The following is a 12,293-nucleotide window of genomic DNA, read 5'->3' on the forward strand; positions in this document are numbered from 1 at the left end:
ATTGTATATCCGTCGGTTGAGAACATGAGAAAGTCATTGTGGATTATTCGGTGGCTTCTCGTGCAGAGCATATAAACAAGCGTGTGAAATGAAGCTAACATTCTCAGAAAATGCTAACGTCGCTAACGTAAGTAGCGAGTACGAGCAAATCAGCAAAACATAAGTCATGTCAAGCGAGTGCTAAAGTTATAGGACGCGCTTTTCTTGACTTGGGTGAGTTTCGCCTTGAAGTTCAACTCCCACAGCTCAGAAACAGCCCTGTCTCTGTGTTTCCATCTCCTTCCTGTGGCTGCAGGAAGCGCATAATAAGTGTGGACAAACACAGGAAACAGGACATGCTGTTGTGTCATGGTGTCTATTCTCCCTCCCTCTCTCTCTCTCTCTCTCTCTCTCTCTCTCTCTGTCTCTCTCTCTCTTTCTCTTTCTCTCACAACTGGCCTCTGTTACAGTTCCAAACCACAGGTTTTCGCCCCCAAAGGCAACTCTGGGGCAAAAACAACAGGAAAAGGGTCTTGAACTTGTATTTAAAGTAACAGTTTGACAAAAAAAAATCAAAGATACGCAATTTCCCTCTTATGTAAAGTGCAGTCAGCCAGCTAAGAAGTTTCATGTCTGCTTTTGTTTTGTACTGCTAGCTATATGGCTAGTGCTGAAAAGCTAAAAACAGTTGTACTAGCCATCTTGAAACCTGAATTTTGTCCATACTTTTGTCCACTTTTATAGATAACAGTATATCAAAGCAGGCCTATCTGAGATATGAGCCAAATATGTGATAATAGTGGCATGCTAACTCGGCTAACTGGTGAGGTATAAGCTTAATACTTGTTAGCTTGTTAGCCTTGTAGCTCCAGTGCAACACCTAAGAAGCAAACGTAGGTCGCCAAACATGTCTTGGCTGATCAACTACATTTGAACTTTGGGGGAAACTGCATAAGCCTTGTTTTTTGCTAAAATATTTCTTTCTTTTTCTTAGCATAATAACCAAATATCAGCCCACTGTTCACCTATTCCTGCATTTAGCTAGCAATCTGAAGTTAACTTCACAGTACGGTCACCTACAATGGGCACCTCTCTAGGAGTGAATCCATCAACTATTTCCAGATCCCCCCTTGTTTCTGCTCTCCTTCCTTCTCTCCATGAATCCCTCCTCTTCCTTTTCCTTTCCTTCCAAGCTCGTCTCCTCTCCTAACACGTCTCCTCTCCTAACACTCCTAACACTTTTCCGTCGTTTCTTCGCTCACAGTGACCCATATTTACGAACTGAGTCAGAGGAAGAGTGATGGTCTAAGATTCTAATCCTGTTTTTCAGCATATGAAATTATATAAAATGACCAGAGACAGGCTCTCTCAATTAGGGCTATCAGTAACGAGTAATCTACTCATTATTTTGACAGTTGGTCAAGCAGTCGAGAGTTTTTAAAAATGGCCCAACAATATAAATGGACAATAACAAACCAGCCATTGCCTTTCAAAGCAGCCTTCAAAGGGAAATTTTACTTAATTTTTTAAAAAGTGTCAACCAAGTCATTCAGAGTGGTCTAGTGTAGAATTCACTGTTGTAAAGAAACTTACAGAGACAGAACAGTTTACAGTGGTGGTGATAGGAACCAGACGTCTTAAGCGTTCAATGGCGCTACAGGGTACCTCACAGAAAGTTAAGCTGGAAATATGCAGGAATATACCATAATAGAACTGAATTACAATACAGCTTAGCTAGATACCTTTTCAGATAGGCCAAGGAAAACTGAGGTGAATGCAGTCTGAATATAAGCCAATCTGACTGCATGATAGCTCTAATTTTTTACTGCACAATTTTATGTATACTGCAATATTAAACATGCACTGTAACGTTGTGACACTTTAAAATATCATCACTGCAATTTGGTCAAACAGTCTGATCACCTGACACAGTCCCTCCTCTGAGCTTGTAAACAATCACAATAGCCACAGCACGGCAGAAGGAGGAGCGCTCAGAGAACTTTTTATGCATCAGAAAGGTGAAAACTCATGTCCCCCCAGCTTAAGGAAAATATATATATATATATATATATATATATATATATATATATATATATATATATATATATATATATATACATAATAGTAGTATGTTCCATGCTGTATTCCTGCTGTATTTTGGAGCAGCTTCCCAGCTCTTTGTAAAGGTCTCAGTGTTCTACGGAGGGGTTTCTAAACGCTGGTCCAAACTGCTAATAGTCCTGTATGATAATAATACACAGTGAGCGGCATTATGTGTCATTATTTAATAAGCAAATATTGCTCACATACACCCCAATTTTAGAAAATACATCCAGAACGTACCTTTGTAACATTTAGACTGTAAATATAATGGTTATATTTGTGTCGTAGACATTGTAACCCCAGTTCCCATCACCACTACTGTAAAGTAATCCAAGTTGCTAAGTTTGTCTACAATAAACCATTTCATAGCAAAGCATTCTAAATAACTTTATTCACATCTTACTGATTAATTCATGCAAAAATGATTAAAAATCAGTTCCCCTCATTTATATAAATAGATACTGCTGATTCATCAAAGTGGTACATTTTAATACATTTGTGCATTTAATCAAATAACTAAGACAACTCTACTCTCAGTATGAGAGGTTGGATAAATATAACCCAACATCTTGGCACAAGCAATCCCATCTATGGCAAACTTGCTGATCAATATTCGAAAAATGTTTCAGCAGAATCTCCACTGAAGGTCGGCTCATCAAGGACGTGAGTAAAAATAGTTTTAGCACTCGTCACTTGGTGAAATAAAGTTACTGCAAGTCATTTTCCTCTGAGGTCACTCAAACTCACCCGAGTTACTGACACGGATGTTGCGCAATATGAGGCCAAACTGAGCACTCTACAACCAAACTGGGCCAGTCGGCCTTTTTTTTTCAGCTAAACAGCCATCCAGCACAGCCCTCCAAAAGACCTTGTACATGGAAACACACATAAAAACATGCACACATGCACAGGCATGACTCCATATATTCTTCTGACCTGGGCATTCATCTTGTCATTTTTATTAAAGAGCAAGTCAGGTGGTAGGCAGCATCTAGTTTCAGCCCGTTAGCCCTGTCATCTGAGCACACTCCTTACAAAAGAGGCACTGTCTTCCGTGCTGGACCCCGTTGCATTATTTACCCAAGGCCCACAAGGCACCCGGGTCATGTGACCCTGCCTCACAGGAGGGAAATGACCACAGCAATCTATCTGCCTGAGTCAGTGTGACTTCTTTTTTTAGGCCATAGAATCAAAGTGTTAAGTTAGAGCCGAGTGCACAGCCTTGCTCAAGACATTACAGGGTGATCTGATAAACCAAATGCTCTCAATTTGACACTGGCATCTGAAGAAACACCCTTTTGGACACCCTAGGCATGAAAATGTAGCTGATACACAAAGACAGACTCAACAGAGAGTGCAACAGTTGGCTTAAAAGCAGAAAGAATGACCAACTTGCTACAGGCTGATGGGAATGTTACTGTCTCGCTGCCCAAAGGAGAGGAAAAGACAAACAGTATTTTAAAAAATTGCCATGTTCAGTTACTACAACACAAAAATAACTTCCTCTTAGTTTCCTAACACATGGAAGCTAGACTCAAACCACATAAACACTCAGTGAGTAATGCTACAATGTACAAGTCTCCAGTCTCAGAGACTATATCGTCATAGTCATTCATAGCAGAGGCTCCGTCAGGCTTTCCAAAGCAAACCAAGGGGTTGTGGCAGCTGTTCGCCTATAAAATCTAAAAGGATTTTGTTGCTAAGGTTTAATTGTGGACTATTCTCAGAGGTGAGCTATTCTCAAACATGTAAGAGGTCAGTCTTGATGTGGATTAATTAAAACTGCATCCAAAAATACTTCAGTTTTTAGACTGAAATGACTTCTAAATGAAGTGCTGACACAACAAGAGGAGGAAACAGCGCCCCTTAAAAAAGGCCATAACCTGTAACTGCACCCTTCTTTTGAGCTAAAATGAAAAAAGAATTTCCACCTCACGCTTTTTGGTGTTTATTGGTGCATTGGCTCTCCAAAACACAAAATTCATTCAACAATTAAATAAGCTAAAGATTATAGCTGCTTAATTGTTATTATTTTACGGCGGACATGTTTCGGCTCCTCGACACCATCCAAAATTTGTGCACAGGGTTGTAGCCTAAAGCCGTATGACTCTCACATGATCATCAAAACCATCGACATAAACAGATCAATACAACAATTATATACAGATTTCCAAAAAATGAATAAAAGAGGAAAGGAGAGAATCATTCCTTATTAAAGGCAGACACTTTTATTGAGTCAAGTCACAAAGACGTATCGGTATAGAAACAGTCACACCTGGTAGGAGAGGTGGGGACATCACCAACAAGATTTTACAATGCAAAACGTTCTGGATTCATACTTTAGTTGCCACGGCATCAGCAGGGATGAACGATGAATTTAATTTCACATCTTCTGGATTAGATCATTGAGAATGATTGTCTCCCTTCCTGAGGTATTATTTTTGGAGATTTGTTTAAATGTAGATAGTCTGTATTTGTTGTACTGAACTGTTTACGTTGGTCTATGTAGTTTTGATGATCAAGTGAGAGTCTTGTGACACTATAGATTTTAGGCTACACCTGTATGCCCTAATTTTGAATGGCACTGTGGATGGCATGAGCCTGAACACGTTCACCAATAATTAAAAACATTTAAGCAACTATAGGCCTAATGTCTTGCTTATTTCATTGTTGAGTGTGGGCCTCGGTGCTCTTTTGGACCCTTCTGTTGAACGTCCATCAGAAAACTCTCCCAAACCAGCACAAAAAGTCACCAAAATCATGCAGACTGACCTGTGAGGCGGCATGTTCTTTAGCTCCGGCTTCTTTCCCTGGCTGATCGGCAGGCTGAGAGCTGTCGGTCCCCGGCTGTAGAGGGCGATAGCCGATGAGAGGCACATCTTTAGACCCCACTCCCGGCAGGTCCACGCCGGCTGTCCTCATATTTCGATGGAGCATCGTGGTGGTGGCTGAAGCACAAAAACAAGCACATATAATAGACTGGTCAGCATATAAAAAGCGCCAATTTAATAGGGCGCAAACAGAGCGTCGGCTGTAACCGAGGCAAAGCAGTGGCACCCTGGAACAGGGTCAGCGGACCTGGCCGCTCATTTGTTTACATCATTTACATTTCCCCATGGCAAGCTGTGACTTCAAATTTGAATTCCGACCACTCCTTCCCTTTCCCCTTTCCTCCTCTGGTATTTTGATTGCCATGGAGATAGAAATCTCTTTCAGGAAGGCAGAGGGCCTCACCAGAGCTTGTGTCCACAGGGGTGTCCATAAAAACAAAGAAATAGATGTTTCTTTTTCCAAATATTTGCTCAGGTGGTTCCAAAGGTGGGTAGACTATTCTGAACCCATATTCAACTTAAAGTCCTGTTACTTTAGTGAAATAATGACTCAAGTAAAGTAGAACAGCTTGAACAGAAGTATGAAAGTAGCAAAGGGGAATTCTACATAAAGGGAAATTTCTACATAATCAAATTGTCAAGATGTAAACAAAGTCAGTCAGAGTGGTTTGATGTGAAATGCTCCGTTCCAGAGGAACTTACTGAGTCAGAATTGTTTACATTGGTGGTGATGGGAACCAGACATCTGAAGCATTAGCTGCTTATAAAAGCTATAGTCATTACATGAAATGGATATGAATACGCTGCCTAACACATTGTTTGTATATAATATATATATAAAGAAATGGTTCTTCAAGGGTAAAGACAATGGTTCTGTATAGAACAATGAACACTCGAAGAACCTGTTGCATGATTAAAGTGTTCTTTCATTGTGAAATGGTTCTTCAGATTGATGGAGAGTGTGCTGTACATGGTTCTATATAAAACTTTTTTCAAAAGGGTTCTGTGATTGTTATGATGTAACAATAAAAGAACCCTTTTTGGTGCTATATAGAACCCTTGTGTGTGCAACCATCTACAACACATTCTCCATATATCTAAAGGGCCCTTTCATGATGCACAGACCCCTTTTATCATGCGAAAGGTTGTTGGTTCTACACAGAGCCACTGTCTTTACTAAAGAACCCTTGAAGAACCCTCTTTTTTTCAGAGGTAGTATTCAGTAAACAGTGGTGTAAGTGGACACTAAGAGTATTCAACACCACTCTGTGGGCTTCTCTCTCCATCTCTGTCTGTCTAAGCATGTTAACTTGCAAGCTTTTCATTAAGTTGACCAGCAGCCCACACTTTCCTTCACTTCTGGAGCAACTGCCACTTTCTGAACTCCTCTTATTCATGTGGCTCCTGTTTGCAAATGACTGAAGACATTCATGCATGAGTTGTCTGCCAGCTCCCAGCACTAAGTTGGGTCACACCCCGCATGAACGCAAAGCTGCCGCTCTGCTAATTCGAGGTCATTGGGGGGTCCTGAGCCTGACGGCGTTCACTCACGCTCGGTTACACATACAGCTCATAAGCGAGGCTGGCAGTTAAATATAAACCGAAAACTGTATCGTTTCTACGGCAGATCAATGTGAGGCGCTTTCACAAGGACGGAAAAAGCCAGACGGGACCCGACCTGCGTTATAACGCCGTTATAATGCTGCGAAAACGACCCAAACTCTGCCACCCGGGCCACTCTCCTTCTCAAAACCTACACCTACCGAACTTAAAGCAGTGCGATCGCCACAGACGCGCCGTTAACCCCCCAAAAACCAGCCCAAATACCTTCTAGCCCGCGAGCCCCGCGTCCATCCGCTCCTGTAGACAGTCTTCTCTGATCAGACTCCCTCCACCTCCATATCTCCCCCCTCCTGGTGGCCTGAAGAGCCTTATCGTGTGATCGCAGGGCCGATCAGACCCAGTCCGTGTGAGCCGCACACTCCCTCCGCCTGCTTGGCCTCGTTCCTCTCAGCTTGCGGGTGCAGCGGGGCGAGACGCGGTGGGTTTTGTTTTGCGCCCGTTTTCAGGCTAGCCCCGCCTTCGCTGCGCTGGGATTGGCTGGGAGTTCAGCGGCGTTTTGAATGTAGTTTTTATTTTTGATGCTTTTTCTGCTGTCCTGGGAAATTAATCTCAGTTTTTGTTCGCCTTTATAAATATATATATATAAATTTTAGATTTAGTCTTTGTTTTAAAATTATGTTTTGTTTTATTTTATGTGTTAGTTTCAGTTAAGGCTTTATTAGTCGGTACAGTACTGTGTTGTTATGCGGTCATCAAAAGGAAACACCATATATATATATATATATATGATGGTGTTTCCTTTTTATGGCCGCATAACACCTCAGTACTGTACTGACTAATAAAGCCTTAACTGTGTATATATATACACACAGTTAAGGCTTTATTAGTGTGAATATATATATATATATATATTCTTTGGAGTTGGTTCCCCCTTTGCAACTGTTACAGCTTCCACTCTTCTGGGAAGCTTTCTACAAGATTTTGGAGAGTGTCTGTGGGAATATTTGTCCATTCATCAAGAAGAGCATTTGTGGGGTCAGACACTGATGTTGGATCAGAGGGCCTGGCTCACAATCTCCGTTCTAGTTCATCCTAAAGCTGTTGGATGGGGTTGAGGTCAGGGCTCTGAGAGGGCCAGTGAAGTTCTTCCACATCAAACTCACCCAGCCAGGCCTTTATGGACCTTGCTTTGTGCACTGATGCTCAGTCATGCTGGAACAGAAAAGGACCTTCCCCAAACTGTTCCCACAAAGTTGGAACCATACAATTGTCCAAAATGTCCTGGTCTGCTGAAGCATTAAGATTTCCCTTCACTGGAACTAAGGGGCCGAGACCAACCCCTGAAAAACAACCGCATAGCATTATCCCTCTTCCACCAAACTTTACAGTTGGCACAGTGCAGTCAGGCAGGTAATGTTTTCCTGGCATTCGCCTAACCCAGACTTGTCCAACAGACAAGTGTCATTCGTCATTCCACAGAATATGTTTCCACTGCTCCAGTGGCAGTCTGCTTTACCCCACTCCATCCAGACTGCATGGCTACGGGCTTGATTTCACACACCTGAATTCAGTGATTGACAATACTTTTGTCCACAATTATAATGCCATTTTAATTTTAATGCAACTGACATTAATATTTTGTTTAAATTCAGGAAGGTTTTATGTTAATAGTTTTAGTTCTCTGAAAGAATTATGCTTGTAAGAATGAGCCTCTGGCCAATCGTAGCGCAGGAGGCGGGGCTTGTCTGGATACGGGTGGGAAACTAAAAAATACAGTAAGACCAGCAACTACACAGCTAATAAGAGGGTGACATGCCTGCTTTTGCTGGTTGCACTTAGTTTTGTGCAGTCCAGTAAAGCTGAAATGTTTGATGTGATTTATGCTTTTGAGCTGATATGCAGTTCTTCTTAAGGTGATTATCATGGACTAATCCTTGAGTTCACTGTGGAACCTTAGTTTGATGCTGACCTTGCAACAAATATGGAAAAGCCTTTGAAGGCTAGTAGGCCTACAGTTTGAACATGAAAAAAAAAGCATGCTGAAAACACACAGCGAAAGCCCTTGAGCCCTGGGAACAGTTTCTTTCAGATCCACAGGAAGCTCCATGCCCAGCGCTGCAATAAAGCCTCATGTTCATAACTAAGAACATCAAACACTTCGTGACCCATCAGTGAAACAGGATTATATGGACTCCTGCAGGCCCAAATATCCTTGACTTTCCACTGCAATATTCCTTATGTTTGTAAGTTATGATGTGAAAAAGCCCACGTTGGGCTTCACGAATCCCCTTAGGATACCAAAATACTATAATTCATTGAGTTTTGTAATTTTCTGCATACTTGAATGGTTAAGATGTAAACAAAGTCTTTCAGAGTGCTCTGTTCTAGAGAAACGTATCAAATTGTTCACAATGGTGGTGATAGGAACCAGACGTCTGAAGCGTTTAAAGTTCCCTTGGAGAAAGTCGTTATATGAAATGTCTACAAATGCACTGGCTGATGCCTGAGAAACTGTTTTATGATAGTTTTGAAAGAAGGTTTTAGCCTAAAATGTATTTTAATATCCATTCCTGTCTGAGAGGTACATGCAGGGTGTGATAAAGCAAAATAGTCCTCAAAGAAAATGTATTTTCTCAGATTTATCACTACCAACATTACATGTACAACACATATGTGTTCACTGGTGGTTTTGGACAGTGAATAAAATGACTATATTTGTGTCGTAGACATTTTGACCCCTGGTTCCTATCACTGTAAAGAAATGAGTCAGCATATATTTCCACAATGAGCCATTTCACATCAAACCACTGAGTGACTTTGTTTACATTCCAGAGATTGAATTATCAAAAAATAATGCTAATGAGAATAGCTGGACTTCCCCTTTAATGGTTTACAGGTTTTACAGGTTTTACAGGGACTAAATAAACTTATAATGTGTAACTAGTTGACAAAGTGAATCAGAAAACTCCAAGAAAGTTGCTTCAGTCAATTTGACTTTTTGTTCTCTTTGTATCGTCTTATCTGACATGGTGTTTTGCCCTGTATAACACAAAGTGTCTGGAATAAACTACTTTAAAGCCACTGATTCATTCAGATATTGTAATATATATTAATTTTTAAGAGAAAACTTGGGGATAATAGTCCACTTTGAAAGCTTAAGCATCTGCAGTGTTTAACGATCGATAGTAATATGTGTAGTATGACTATACACTAAAAGGTCTTATGAGTATGTTGTTTGGTTAAAAGATCATCACTGTATCAGTTCTCTGCATCAAGGCTGGCCAAAGCTGGCCCACAAGGACATTGATTTGGCCTGCCAGAAAGTTTGCCTTACCCCACCCCCTCACTTAATGACAGAAAAAAACATATATTTTTAAATATTACAACATATTAAATTCTTATTTTCCTTTAAACTTGCATTTTCGAGGGATTTTAGTAACAATATGCAGTCTAATGTTAGAAAATACATTTTAAAAACTTGATCTGAAACCTTTCCAGCTCCCTATCCAACCACAAACTTTGCATATTGGACACCCCAAGATAAAAGGTTTGGGCACCTCTGGTTTAAAATAAAAACATGAACATGTTAATTAGTGATAAAAATGCATTACAGCAGTTCAAATAGTTTACAGAGAAGCTACTGAACGGGAATCTGTGTGATTTACTACTGTCAACATTACGTAATCTCCATTTTTGATGTGTTTCATTCGAAAACTATAGTTATCCTTTGCATCTTGTTACAAAATCAACATGAATGGACCAAAAAATGCTCCAAATTTATTTGGACAAAACAACTTCCACTATAATGCAGGAACGTTTTTTCCTTCTCATGTAAAGTTACCGTTTTAGAGATATGAGGTTTTGTTCCTGTGATGCTCTGGTATGTAAGGTGAACTTCTTTTTCTCTCCTATCTCTCGTTTTGAGTAAGCGTAGTGTGCTTGCCCTCTGGTGTGCTATCAAGGAACTGACACTTCTGCTTTCCAAAGACCTGCCAGAGGCCATTTTGAACACAACATGAATAGCAGAACTGCAAAACAATTGTGTTTTTTTTCCCCTCCACATATTTAAAGCTTTGAAATTGTGAAGGGGATTGATCGTCTGATGGGTTTCACAGACCACTGAGAACATAAAAACCTGAGATACTCTGACTCTGACAGTGGATGAGCTGTAAACATAGGCCTATATGTACTCACAGTATTAACTAGATCCAGCATTTCCATAAATTAGCATTGAGGTCAACGTAGTAGCGTCATTAGAATTTCTCTAGGAGGGGCTTCTTTGTGATGATTATAAAATCTGACAGTGTGTAAACATTACTGTATAATGTATAATATTGCATAATGTTAGTGGCTGTACACTAATAATAGCAAACGCATTCGTCAGGAAATGATATGCTTAAATGAGAAGGTGATTAGCGTTCAATATAAACACAGCCAGCATGGTTAGCCTAAATGTTAAGCAACTTAAAGAAAACAAAGTTATATGAAAAAATGAATTTATATAAATTGGCATTAAGTAAAACACAATTGCATTTGAATTTACTAGGATGGGCTTGTTTGTCATGTTGACAGTAGGACAATCAAATGCTATTGTATAATGCATATGGTAGATTAGTAGCCATGCTTCCTGCTGATACTACTACTAAAAATGTTGTTCATGAAAGGACTTACAATGTTCAGAAGAACTGAACATCATGGAAAAAACCCCAATAAATTTCCAAAAATTAACAGGCAATCATAGCAGCATAATTTAGATTTCACCTTGGGGCTTGCTCGTCATGTTTATAGAATCAGGCAGTCAATGAACATAATCTTATAATGTATAATACTGTATAATGTAAGTTACTATAGTTACTTCTGATGTTACTAATGTAATAGTAATGGTAGATCAAATGTGTTGATTTACAAATTACAGACACATTCATAAGAACTGAAAATTCTATAAGAAAAAATATGAGATTCCTTACATTAGCACTGGAGACAACATTGCAGCATGTTTAGGATTAGTAGTTAAACTACTAATAAAAGGGTTTATCAGATAATAACCTAAACAGAAATACCCTATATCTGAAATACAAATTCTTAAGTTATATATAAAAAATGAACAAACCGTAAATTTCCATTAATTGGATCTTAGATCAAGACGATCCTGACAAACTGAGGCAATCTACTAATATTACTGTATAATGTTAATAGCTCCATAATCTTTACTGATGTATGACACATTCAGTACAGCTAAATGTTACATAGACACTAATCGGCTACTAACACCAAAAAACCAAGAAAACAATCCATATTTATACACTGTTTGTCCATTTTATCAGCTCCACTTACCATGTAGGACCACTTTGTAGTTCTACCACTACATTCTGTAGTCCATCTGTTTCTCTACATACTTTGTTGGCCCCCTTTTACCCTGTTCTTCAATGATCAGGACCCCTTCAGAGCAGGTGGATCATTCTCAGCAGTGACACTGATGTGGTGGATCAGACACAGCAGTGCTGCTGGAGTTTTTAAACACCTCAGTGTCACTGCTGGACTGAGAATAGTCCACCAACCAAAATATCCAGCCAACAGCGTCCTGTGGGCAGTGATGAAGGACTGGAGGACGACCAACACCAACTGGGTCTGACTGTACATCTACAAGGTGGACCAACAAGGTAGGTCTAATAGGTCTAATAGAGTGGACAGTGTTCAAAAACTCCAGCAGCACTGCTGTGTCTGATCCACTCAGACCAGCGCAACACACACTAACCAGTATCAGTCTCACAGCAGTGCTGAGAATGATCCGCCATCCAAATAATACCTGCTCTGTGA

The 12,293-nt window shown here is 40.1% G+C and overlaps 1 protein-coding gene across 1 annotated transcript in view; it reads right to left on the reverse strand.

The window, feature by feature from the left end:
* The window catches only part of rgl2 (ral guanine nucleotide dissociation stimulator-like 2), a 35,739-nt gene extending 28,826 nt beyond the window's left edge, over window positions 1-6,913 (reverse strand). The window contains exons 1-2 of the mRNA XM_036558332.1: window positions 6,741-6,913; window positions 4,855-5,030 (exon numbers count right to left, since the gene is read on the reverse strand). The gene's annotated coding sequence lies outside the window, so the exon portion shown is untranslated. The remainder of the gene's footprint in view (window positions 1-4,854; window positions 5,031-6,740) is intronic.
* Between the last annotated feature and the right edge of the window lie 5,380 nt (window positions 6,914-12,293).

The sequence above is a fragment of the Colossoma macropomum genome, unplaced genomic scaffold (genome assembly GCF_904425465.1).
Source record: "Colossoma macropomum unplaced genomic scaffold, Colossoma_macropomum, whole genome shotgun sequence".
NCBI lineage: Eukaryota > Metazoa > Chordata > Actinopteri > Characiformes > Serrasalmidae > Colossoma > Colossoma macropomum.